The following is a 12,844-nucleotide window of genomic DNA, read 5'->3' on the forward strand; positions in this document are numbered from 1 at the left end:
TTCACAGTCCACCACGGAGGACATGTTAGCGGGGGTGCATGGCGCTGGTGAGGAGATGTGGAGAGACAGATGAGATTAAAACTGTAATTTCATTTTGGAGATATATACCTTTTTTAGATGTTCAGAAAAACTGAAATATGGATTTTTACTGTTTTGCTGCGAGTTGAATGCAAAAATGACACCACTCACAACAATATGGTTATTATTATTGTTGACACAAGCTTTATGTTTACCATTAAAGTGGTATCCAACCTCTCATCTAACTCTTGGCCAGAAGCCGAGCAATAACGTTTCCCCAAAATTTAAACTATCCCCTTAAAACATTTTTTTTTGGTGCTTTAAACACACAAAATTTCATGAAATGATTTCCTGGAAATGTTTACGAAAACAACAATAAATATGAAGTACAAATTAAAGTGTTTTTCCGGGGAAATATTGAGCTCCACCAAAGAATTTTGAAATTAGATTTTATGTCGCTCTGGATGAGTTATGTTCCATGTGAGACCTAAACACTAACACATGTACAAACTTAACAGTTCAACAGAATTCAAGAACACAGAATTCAGCACGTACCCGTCCTGATGGTCACACTCTCACTGGGTCGGCTCCTGCAGTCGTAGTCTTCAGCGGTCACAGTAGCGGTGTAGAGTCGTCCACAGAGCAGGCCTGTCAGTTCACACTGGTTCATGAAGGTCTCGCACTGGTCCTCGTGACCCCCGGCGCTTACCGCTGTCACTTGGTACACCTGCCCCCCCTTGCTGTAGTCCCACGACACCGAGGCCACATTGTCGCTGCAGCTCAGACTGGCTTGGAGGTTCTGAGGAACACATGGTGCTGGAGGAGAGAGAGGTCAATACAGATGTTACTCTTCATTCACATTTCTTCTCACAGTCTCCGGCACAGACCCGTGTGTGACGGTGTGTTCCACACCTGTCCTGGTGACGTACGCCTCACTCTGGGAGCTGTTGCAGATTCGTCCTTCAGCTCTGACGTGCAGGAAGTAAAACTCTCCGCACGGCAGATCGGCGATGTCACAGCTGGTGTCCGGTGTGGTGCAGCAGGTGGTGTTTCCGTTCATCTCCTCCAGAGTGGCCGCGTACGCCACTGCACCGGGAACGGCTGACCAGGAGATGCTGATGGTGGCGTTGTCGCAGCCCAAAGAATCATTCACGTTCTGAGGGGTGCAGGGAGCTGGGGAAGGAGGAAGAAATGTGGTTCCTCATGTTTTTTATGAATAAACAAATCATAGGTGAACAGAGCTTTCAATACAGAGCAGGTAAGGCATTTTGCACAATTCCACATAATGGTCTATTTCCTTTGGCAGTGCCTTGTGTCTGTTGTTTTAACACAAACCTTTTAAAGCTTTATTAAAATAATTAATCAATTTATGTTTGACGACCCCCCCAAAACAAATATGAAGTAAAAAAGACTAACACACAAAATGTGGTTGGAAAGTGACAACAGCAGCACTGAAGGCCCAATACGTGTGTTATGATGATTCAAGATGACTTCCTGTTTTCTTGTCCTAACATTTAGGAACAATAATTCTCATATTAAGTTCAGTTTATGCTTTTATGATGTTTTTCATTTACCCGTCTCTGTTCTGACAGCGTTGCTGGGTGCACTGGAGCACTGCTGGTCTCTGGCCCTCAGCGTGACGGTGAGGTTCTTGCTGCAGTTCAGCTGAGGCACCGCACACAACCCCTCCGATATGACATCACACTCAAACATCTCCTCGTCACCCAGGGGGTCTGCCACCTTGGCCACGTAACTATCCGCGCCCCCGGACTCCTGGTACAACAGCCAGGTGGAGTTGGTCAGGCAGTCGATCTCCACCTCTGATAATGTGGGTACACAGGGAGCTGGAAGCCAACAGAGACGGATGAGAACATGTATATGTGCACAAATATATGGATAAAGTATAAGAATAAGAAAAATCTATAGAAAATTTTAAGAAATGTATTGAAAATCATGAAGTAATCCATGAAGCAGAAAAGCATGCTTTCACTGTACACTGTAAAAAAGTGTTATGATGTAAGTAGTATAAATTATGTTCTTTAAAGGCATTTAGATAAAGAGAATAAAAGAACCACAATATACAATCAAATGATAAAAGTTCATATGACTGATCCTTGCCTGTTGTGATCTCTTGTGTGGGGCTGTCTCTGCCCACACATCCATTCCTGGACGGTGTGATGGTGACGTTGTACTTTGTCCCGCACTCCAGTGTGCTGAAGTCGCAGCCGCTGCTTGTGTCGGTGCAGTTGTGCGTTTGACCTGTCTTGTCGACCGCTGACACCGTGTACTCGACTCCCGCCACGCTGTTGTTCCAGGTTACAGACACAACGCCGGTGCCGCAGTGGACAGTGGGGAGGAACGACGACAGAGGGCACGGGGCTGAGTGGAAGAAGAAGAAGTTGAGAGTAAACATAATGTCTGACTTTACACAATCCTCTTCACACAAGAAACTGACAGACAAACCAAATAGAACCTACCTGAGAGGACCTGGACCACGGGGCTCTGGGAGCTGTAACAAGCTTCATCTTCAGCCACCACTGAAACATTATAGGTCAGATCACACTGCACGTTGGGCACCAGGCAGGAATGCTCATCCGTTGTGCAGGTGCTGACGTGGCCCTCGCTGCTCGCCACGGTGGCACGGGACTGTAGGAGGTGACCTGTGGACTGCCAGGTGACGTTGAGGACACCCGCCCGACAGTCGAGGCTGCTCTGTATGTTCTGTGGCACGCACGGAGCTGAGGGGAGAGGGAGCAAAGAGGGTGGTCAGAGATATCAGGCCGTCACTGTGTGGTCACAGGTTCGATCCCACAGGGGCACGTGATCTGTTGATGAGGACATGGGACTGAATTATTAAATCAGCAGTTGGCAGGAAAATGACATGTTCTATTCAAGTGATAATTATATTCTCCATAGAGGCAACATGGCTATTAAGTGAATAACTGTTACTTAGAGTTGCTTTGATAAACATGACCAGGTGCATTATATGATGCAAGTCGAAGGCCTGCAATAAATGCGTTCTTTAAAAAAGTTTGAATGGATTTAAATACCGACCTGTACGAATCACTTCAATGTTACTTTTGGCTCCAAAACAGTTTGCATCCACACCAACAGCATAGACCTGGTACTGCTGTCCACAGAGCAGACTGGGGATCTGGCAGCTGGTGCTGCTGGTGTTGCAGGACCACTGGTTGCCCTGTGCATCCACCGCCATGGCCATGTAGGAGAAGGAGCCCTGCGAGGCCTGCCACGACACCACGATGTTGTTTGATTGGCAGGAAGAGTTGACCGTGAGGTTGGTGGGGGGGCAGGGAGCTGAGGGAACAAGGGACAAATGGTCAGTCGGGTTAAAGTACCGGATAATACTTCAAATAGTTAAAATAATAAGCTGAAAGTGACAGATAAAGATTTGAAACCATTCACTTTTTGCCGAAACTGCAGTTAAAATGAAACGGCTAAAAGTAGTGAATAAAGAGTTTGATTAGGACAAAGTTAGATTCTAGTGAACTCTTTCACAGCTCACCTGTTTTGACTCTCTGCCAGTCCAGGCCCGGACTGGGGCAGGTCTGTCCCTGTCCGCTGACGCTCACCTTGTAGCCCTCCCCACAGCGCAGAGACGTGATGTTGCAGGAGTTACCGCTGGTGGAGCAGGTCTGCTCATGAACGATGTTGAAGGCAGTGGCTGAGGCGTTGTAGTACAGGATGCCGCTGCCGGGCGTCCAGGACACCGTGGCTGTGTTGGTGTTGCAGTCCAGTGTTGCCTCCAGACCAGTGTGGGGACAAGGACCTGGACAGATGGGAAGAGGTAAATACATAGAGAGAGGGTCATGTGTAAAGCAGATAAACACTTAAATGTCTCAAATCTATTAAAAGTATGTTCTGATTCTCAATTTCAGTTGATTCTGTTCATTCCTGCTTCTGGCTTTTGGATCCTTTAAAATGGTGCCACTAGTTAAAACTGGCTTTCTTTTTGATACAAATCTTTGTGTAGCTTGTTATTAGTACTTTACGAGCTTGTGTTTTTATTACCTGTAGTGGCGGTGATGGTCTCGCTGACCGAACCGACGCAGGAGTCGTGGCGAGCCACCACAGTGATGTTGTAGTCCTGGCCACATGCCAGGCCGGGGAAGTTACAGTTGGTGTCTGTGTCGGTGCACTCGGCATCGTGGCCGAGGCTGCCCCGAGCGTAGCCCGTGTAAGATGTGGCGCCGCGTGCAGAGTCCCACATGACCACGGTGATGCCGGTGATACAGTCCACTTGTGCTGAGAGTCGGGTGGGAACACACGGAGCTGGAGGAGGAGATGAAGAAGTAAATAAGTGTCTGGGTCACTTCCAGCTCAATGTCTTGTACTGTTTCTATTCCACACCATTAAATCATGCATCACTCAAACTTTGCTGAGTACAAGTCAAGGAAAGTAACTAAGTGGATTTAAGGTCTTCACTGCAGCAAAGAACTTCAGAACTTTAGACCAGTTTGACAGGAGATATTAAGTATTAACATCTATTCGACCACATAAAGACAGCTCTAGGTTAGTGTGTTCTTCATCCTGAATGTTTGACCCATGGACAAAGACTCAAACAATATTTTCTCAATGTCTATTGTCTATATTTTGGTGTTTGTGTGTGTGACAGGGAGAGATCGACTTCACCTGTTTTAAGCGGTTGTGCAACAGCCGGTTCACTGCTGCATGAGTTCGTGTGGCCGACCACACCGATGATGTAGGTCTCTCCGCAGGTCAGCTGGTCGAACGTGCAGACGGAGCTGCTGGAGTTGCAGGTTTGGATCCCTCCCCTGCTGTCGACCGCTGTCACCACCTCAGTCTGGTTCGGACCCGAGTTCCCCCAGACTACAGACGCCGAGTTAGTGCTGCACTGCAGGTTCACCGCCACGTTGTCGGGTTTACAGGCGGCTGAAGATTTGGAGGATAGATGAGAGAGATAGAGTGAGGGATTCATTATAAGGCGTTGAGAGATGGTCAAAGCTACAGGTAGGGTCGTCATGATGCAATTAAAAGAGGACCAAAATGAAATGTCTTGTTTACTTGAATAAAATTGCGGATTTGTCTGAGTTTCGAATCTTTTTGGGATAGAACCCAAGTCAACACAATACAAAACACAGGTATAGTTGTGTCTAAACATTTTAAAGAAGGATTGTTACCTATTCTATCTTTAATATGCTGTTATGCCAGAAGAAGAGGTTGAGCTACCTGACTGCACGCTGTAGTCCGAGCCCTCGATGGTGCCGCAGTCGACTGAAGATGTGGTGACCACGATGCTGTAGGTGAGGCCACACGTCAGGTTCTCGATGGTGCAGTTTGTGTTCGTTGAGTTACAACCCACACGTGTGCCATCGCTGCCAATGGCGATTGCAGTATAAGAGCCATCGTCGCCGATGCTCCCCCTCCACTGCACCGCGAAGGAGTTGACATTGCAGTCCAGTTCTGCTACCACTTGGTCAGGTAGACAGGGAGCTGTGGGAGGAGAAGGACTCAGGTTCAACACAAAAAAGAAATGTTCAGAATCTTGATCAGAGAGGTGCAGGAAGCAGCAGGTTTCATGTACCTGAGTAAAATGTGATGCTTTCCCCTGCACTGCTGTTGCAGGTCGCACTGGTGGCAACCACAAACGCAGAGTACTGATGACCACAGTCCAGCTTCACTGAGCAAGTTGTTGAGTTGGACCAACAGGAAGCTAGGTGGCCGTGGGTACCCGTAGCGGTGGCCGTGTAGGAGATGGCGTGGGCACTCGGCGCCCAGGTCAGTGTTCCTGAATTGGTGCCACACTCGGCAGTGGCAGTCAGATTAGTTGGGGGACACGGAGCTGAAAGAGAAGAGATAAAGGAACAAAGTGAAATAAAATAGTAAATAAAGTCAGCTTCTGTAAAAGCATTTTCACAGTTGTATTCAGACATTAACCTGTGTCGATTTGAATGGGCTCGCTGAGGTCGCTGGTGCAGTCCGAGTCCCTGGCAGCGACCGTGAGGTTGTAGGACTCTCCACACTGCAGCCCGGTGATCACATGGGACGTCTGCGTTGTGGTGTAGCTGGCGTTGACTCCACCGTCTTCTTGAGAGTGAAGGATGTAGCTGACTCCACTTTCAGGACTCGGGGACCAGCTCACTGTGATGTCACTGTTCGTACAATTGGTCACTCCGGTCACGTTGGTGGGAGGACAGATGACTGAGGACCAGAGAGGAACCAAGGGAGACACATTTAGAAAGTAGTGTGAATGAAACACACAATTAGTAAAGGAAACAATTTAATTAAAAAACATTTTTTGCATCTATACGATAATATTCCATATACCACAAACAAAGCATTGATTCATGTTAACATAGTAATTAAGTTTCACGTGTCATCGTGACAAATACATTTAATTTACCTCAGTAACAATTAGGTTTTTATTGATAAGCAAGATGTGCAGTAAGATATATCACTGTCAGAATGAAGCCATGGCCAATTTAAATAAAAGCAACATTAACTGGTCATACGTTAAATGTCGAATCTAAATCAGTTTTAAGTCTAAATGTTGAATCAAAATGTTGAATCTAGATCTAAATGTTAATTTTCAAATCTAAATGTCAAATATTAAATGTAACAAAGACAGGGAAAAAATACCACTTTTTAAATACCTTGGCTTTACAACCAGGAAGTGAAACCTAAAATACTCTCATAGTTTTGCATTGCTTTGATAAACATTGTGTACAACAGTTTAACCTTCAAGGAAAAGATTGATATTAATGTCTGTGCAGAAAGTAGCTCTGGTGAAGCTGGAGAAGTTAGCACAGCCTGGCTTAAAGCCTGGAAGCAGCAGCTGGTCTAACTCAAACCCACACACAGCCGACTCTCACCTGACTGCAGGGAGACAGGCAGGCTTGGTTGGCTCCTGCACCCCCGCTCCACAGTGACCACCGTGACCACAGAGGTCTCCCCACACAGGAGGTCAGTGAGGGAGCAGTTGGTTCCAGCTGAGGTGCAGGTGTGAACGTGGTCATCCACGGCCGTGGCCTCATAGTGGTCTGCTCCCAGGGCCGGGCTCCAGGATACGTGGCCCACATTACCAACACACTGCAGGGACACCCCAACACTGGTGGGGGGGCAGGAGCCTGTGGGGAAGGAAACACATGAAGGGGGGGAGGAAGTTAAAAAAAAGTAAAGAGTTTGAAGCCTAGAGGCAGCTAGAGGTACTGCAACAACATTTGACAGTGGGAGCTACTTCCAAGTTTGTTTATCTGTGTGAGATAAGATGTTGTCAATGTACATTTCCATGTACCTTCAAGATTGAACTGTGTTGTATTGTATTGTGACATCAGAGACATATAGACATAAATCAACACACATGATGGGCAGTAAAAGCCTGGAGTCAATCTCCAGAATGTGATTTCCCCTTTAATTGGATTTATGTACGTTCATGTTTACCTCATGTTTGTTTTGTAAACGTCAGCATGAAAACAACATGTATAAACATCCATTTGGTGTTCCTCACCTGCAATGAAGTTGACTGGGGTGCTGGGGAAACCCTGGCATCGGCTGGAGGACGGGGTGACGGTGATCAAGTAGGTCTGGGCGCAGTGAAGGTGTGGGAGGTCACAGCTCGTTCCATTTGTGGTGCACTCTTTGGCGTCGCCATCTCTGCCCTGGGCTGTCACTTTGTAGGAGATCGCACCAGGACTCTGTTGCCAGCTGACTGCCGCCGTGTTGTTGTCACACACGAGGGAGACATTCACGTTCGTGGGGGCACAGGGGGCTGATGGGAAAAACATCACAAATGGAGATCACAGAAGATTGAAACGGTCGGAAAAACACACCCAAAAGTATTTTGGGTTAAACGTAACTCCTCCTTACACCACACACCCATCCTGCAGGTATCCCCTCTCTCTCTTACCTGTCTGAATCTGTGCAACCCCGGGCGTGCTGCTGTTGCAGTGGTCAGCCACAGCTATCACCTCCACATCATACAGGAGACCACAGAGCAGTGAGGGCAGGGAGCATTGGGTCTGAGTGGAGACACAGGAGGCCGTGTGGTTTCCAGACTGGACGTGGGCATAGAATCGGTCTCTGCCCAAAGTCTCGTCCCAGCTCAGTAAAGCAATGCCGGTAACACAGGAGTATGAGTACTCCACATGTGCAGGTGTACAAGGCGCTGGTTGAGAAGGGGACATGAAGTCATAACTTCAACCTTCAAAATATTACAATCCAGTTTTAGCCCCTTGTAGACGAATGTCGCGAATTCGCCTCAAACCCCATTCCAGTCTTAATTCCGAGGTGACAATTTATCCCACTAATGCTTGATGGTGCAAATACTACAAATACCAAGGAAGGTATTGGAAGCACTCTGCCGCCATCTTGTGGTTGGAGTGGAAAATACATACTAGCCCCTTGGGACTGTGTAGCAAATTTATTTTGAGGTATTAAGCTGTATTTGAAATACTGTGATGATGGAACAGCAATGATTGTACAGAAACATATGTTGTTATTCAATTTGAAGCAAAAGCAGCATCAATATAATAATCTACATACCAGAGACTGGAAAATTTGTTAAATTACAGTTATGCCCCATTATGTCTAATGTCGCTAATTTGCCTCATACCTAAATTCATGCATCTATTGTATATGCTATATTGAAATAACAATCTCCACTTAATTTAGCATCTATATGACAAAAAAACACAAATAATAATTTTTTTATATAATTCGAAACTAATTCAGGCAATAAGGGGTTCACAATAAAGGTCCAGTGTGTGGACTTTAGTGACATCTAGTGGTGCAGATGTTGACTGCAACCAACTGAATAATATCCTCAAAGTGACCTAGTGTGCTTTCTGTTCCCTCTCATTGCCGCAAAGAATCGTAAGGACAACTGACACTCCAAGCTTGAAGAACAATAAGTAAATATTGTGCAGGAGAGAAACATAAAGGAAAGACAGTCTCAAATACAACTTACCTGTGACAATCTCAAAAGTGCTGCTGGGTTTACTCGCACAGTGGTGGCCTTGTGCGACGGCCTGGACAGTGTAGGTGTTTCCGCACCGCAGGTCATCCAGGACACAGCTGCTGTTGGCGGAGGAGCTGCAGGAGGTCGAGTGTCCCAGGCTGGAATCCGCCGAAACCGTGACAGCCACGGCGTCCTCGTCCTCAAACCAGGTGACCGAGGCGTTATTAGAGACGCAGTCAAGAGAGTGATTCTGGATCACTGGAGCGCAGGGAGCTGGACACATGATTGTCACATATTACTAGTTATATTTTGCCTGTTGGATAATTTACATTTTTATTTGGCTATGGCTAACTCTTCACTTCCATCATGGTTTACCTGTGGTCACATTAGTTTTGGCGAGTATGGAGCTGTTGCAGTTCCCGTCCCCGGCCAGTACAGTCACGGTGTAGTCCTCACCACACCGCAGCTGGCTCAGGTCACAGGACGTGCTGGTGGAGGTGCAAGAGTCCACATGTCCGCTGGCCTCGGCCAGGACTGTGTAATGACTTGCTCCGGCGCTGGCTCCCCAGGTCACCATCACAGCACCGGAGATGCAGTTTAGTGCAGCCGTCACATTTGAAGGATCACATGGTGCTGGAGAAGGAGGATGAGCATCATGACTGTGATTAGAAAGTACAGGATATCCCCGTCCTCATCCTTAAAGTTTTCTTATTTGGACATTTACCGGTTGTGGCTGAGACTACGGTGCTGGTGGAGCTGTTACATCTGTCGTTGAAGGCCACCACACTCAAATTGTACGTCTGAGCACACTGGAGGCCGGGGAAGGAGCAACTTCCATTAGCTGTGACACAGGAAGTGGAGAAACCGCCTTCATCCGTCAATGTGGAGATGTAGGACGCTGCACACGTAGGACACACTGCATCCCAGGACGCCTGCAACGTGGCAGTGGAACACTCCACGACGCCTTGGACGCTCGCAGGGACACATGGTACTGAGAGAGAAATCAGGGATGAAGAAGAGTAGAGAAGTGAGAGTTCATGTCCACTAAAGTCAAACTCTTGTATTTCTATAGTGACAACTGACAAACTTACTAGAGTTAACGATCTGTGGGACACTGCTGTGTCCTTCACATGTGCTGCTGATGGCTCTGACTGTCACATTGTACTGCACCCCACACTCCAGATTAGACAACATACAGCTGGAGCCCTCTGTGGCGCAGTGGAGTGCAGTCACATTGTGGTCGCTGGTCTTGGCGGTGACGCTGTAGTTTAGTGGCATGGATCCCGGTGTCCAGCTGACGGTGAGAATGTTGGTGCTACAGTTCAGAGTGTTGAGCAGGTTCTGAACAGCACAGGGGGCTGACGCAGGAGGCAGAGAGTTGGAGTTAGAGGTTGTTTAATGACAAACGTAAGAACGGAACTGGAGCAGTTGTTAAATTACTTCACATAGCAGTAGTTGACTTTTTTGATAGAGCCACTAGGGGGCACAATAAGTCTCTTTCATTTGATCAACAGCACAGGAAAAAGGTATTGATTGGGAAATTGTGAAAGTTTTTTCAGCTGAGACAGAATATTTATATTTAACCATGAAAACAACAGTTGGTAAAAAACGTCAAAATCCATTTAGTAGCGGTCCAGGAAGTCATCATGCAATCTTCCACTTGAAGACTGCTCAATGATGTCATGGAGTAATTGAGCTTGAGAAACGCAACTAAATGGATTTCATTTGTCAACTTATTGATTTTGATTTGGCCTCTCTTCAGAGGAGGAAACAGATGTTTTAAACATTTTATGGCACAAGATCCAAGAAGAGCTGGATAAGGAAGACAACCGATTACTAGAGATAGATGGCACTCCCTCTCACCAGTGGTACTCGTGACTGGTTCGCTGTCAGGACTGTGGCAGTCTCCATCTGAGGCTGACACAGTGAAGGTGTACTTCTTGCCACAGTGCAGACCCTCCAGCTGGCAACTAAGCATTGCTCCTGCGTCACAGGTCACATTATGGCCGTCCACGCTCACTGCCTTGCCAGTGTAGGACACTGCATTGGGACTGCTGTCCCAGGTCAACGCTGCCGAGTTACTGCCACAGTTCAGCGAGACATTGAGCTGAGAGGGAGGACAGGGCGCTGCGGGGGACAGACACATAATTGGTTGGCATATGTGAGGATATACAATATTTCACAGCTACAAGAAACAGTGATGTCTGCTGATGTTTACCTGTCGGGCTTGACACCGCAGGGCTCCCTGGACTGGTGCAGTTGTCATCCACCGCGGCCACACTGACATTGTAAACCTTGCCGCACATTACGCCCTCCAGGTTGCACGACGTGGTATTGGACAAACATTCCAAGCCATTGCCATCTTTATACACAGCAGCAACAGAGTAGGATTTGGCTCCACGGCTCGCTTGCCACGTCACTCCCACAAAGGTCTGGCCACAGTTTCTCTCAGCGACCACACTAGTTGGCACACACGGCGCTGGAAGGGAAAGCCTCCGATCAGCTACAGCTTCAGTTTAATCAGTTATATCACAAACTGTCTACAAATCAGGGAAATTACATATGACTGTACAAACTTACCTTCCCTGAAAGGTAAGACTGAGGGGAAACTGACACAGGTGCCATTGAAGGATGTCACACTCGCTGTGTACTCCAGTCCACACTCCAGAGTGCTGATGCTCAGCTTGGGCTGTGTGGTGTCATGAAACGTCTCGTTGGTGCCGTCTGAGATCACCGTGACGTAGCCCTCTGCGTTGCTGGATGCATCCCAGTCGAGGGTCAGTCCACCTGTAGCACAGTCCACGTTGGCCTGCAGGTTGGCCGGCCCACAAGGAACTGGACAAAGAGGAAGACAGCGTTAGTATTGGCTTTTGTTGTAACTTCTTCCTTATCTTCATCGATTTTCCACATGTAGGTTGTTCTAAACACTATTTTTAGAGAGGAAAGACACAAGGACATGAAGGCTTGTTGTACCTAACACAAATGGGAATATTGTTCCTACCAGAATCCAAGTAGATGGCATTAGAGGGGATGCTGGGGCAGATACCATCGTGGTAGCGGACAGTCACAGTGTAGAGCTTGCCACAGTTTAGGTTTGGTATCCAACAGCTGGTTGTGACGGAGTTGCAGCTGAGAAGTCCCTGGTCTTCGTCCATAATGGTGGCGGTGAAGGAGTTCAGGCTGGGATCGCTATTCCACGAAATCAAAGCCTTGTTGGCTGCACAGTCCAGGGAGGCCGTGACGTTATCCAGTGGGCAAGCGCCTAAAACGGAACAAATGGATAAGGTAGAGGTCAACAGCTTAAGATGTTAACTTTAAAAGGAAGGTAAGAAAATGCCTAAGCAGCTCTACAGTAAGATATCATAGAAGAAGAACGAACATCCATACCTGTTTCTACAGTGACCGTCTGGCTCTCAGAGCTGTTGCACATGAAGTTGGAGGCGATGACGTGCACTGTGTAGTTGGTGCTGCACTTTAAGTCGTTGATCGTACACATCAGATTGATGGCGTTACAGTGGTGAGTGACGCCGTCGCTGTCCTCCGCTATGGCGACGTAAAAAATGGCCCCGCCGGCCATGGCCCAGGTGGTGTTGATGGAGTCAGCTCCGCATTCCTTCACGGCGGTCACGTTGTTGGGGGTGCACGGGACTGGAAGGGAGGGGACGAATCGAAATGAGAATAAAACACAGCTTTAAAATTTGATGTTATCACCCTACTCAACTTATTCCACCATAAAAAATTTTGCCCTAAATTATCCTTTGTCTTTGGTGATAAAACTTTGTTCTGTAAGTCTTCAAAGTGCTGGTAACAGCCAGAGCCCCCCAAAAATGTAAAGGTACTATGATGTAAAAGCAGCTAAACTATTCTATTGTGTGTGTAATTGATGTTATG

Source organism: Pleuronectes platessa, chromosome 9 (assembly GCF_947347685.1).
Source record: "Pleuronectes platessa chromosome 9, fPlePla1.1, whole genome shotgun sequence".
In the NCBI taxonomy this organism is placed as follows: Eukaryota; Metazoa; Chordata; class Actinopteri; order Pleuronectiformes; family Pleuronectidae; genus Pleuronectes; species Pleuronectes platessa.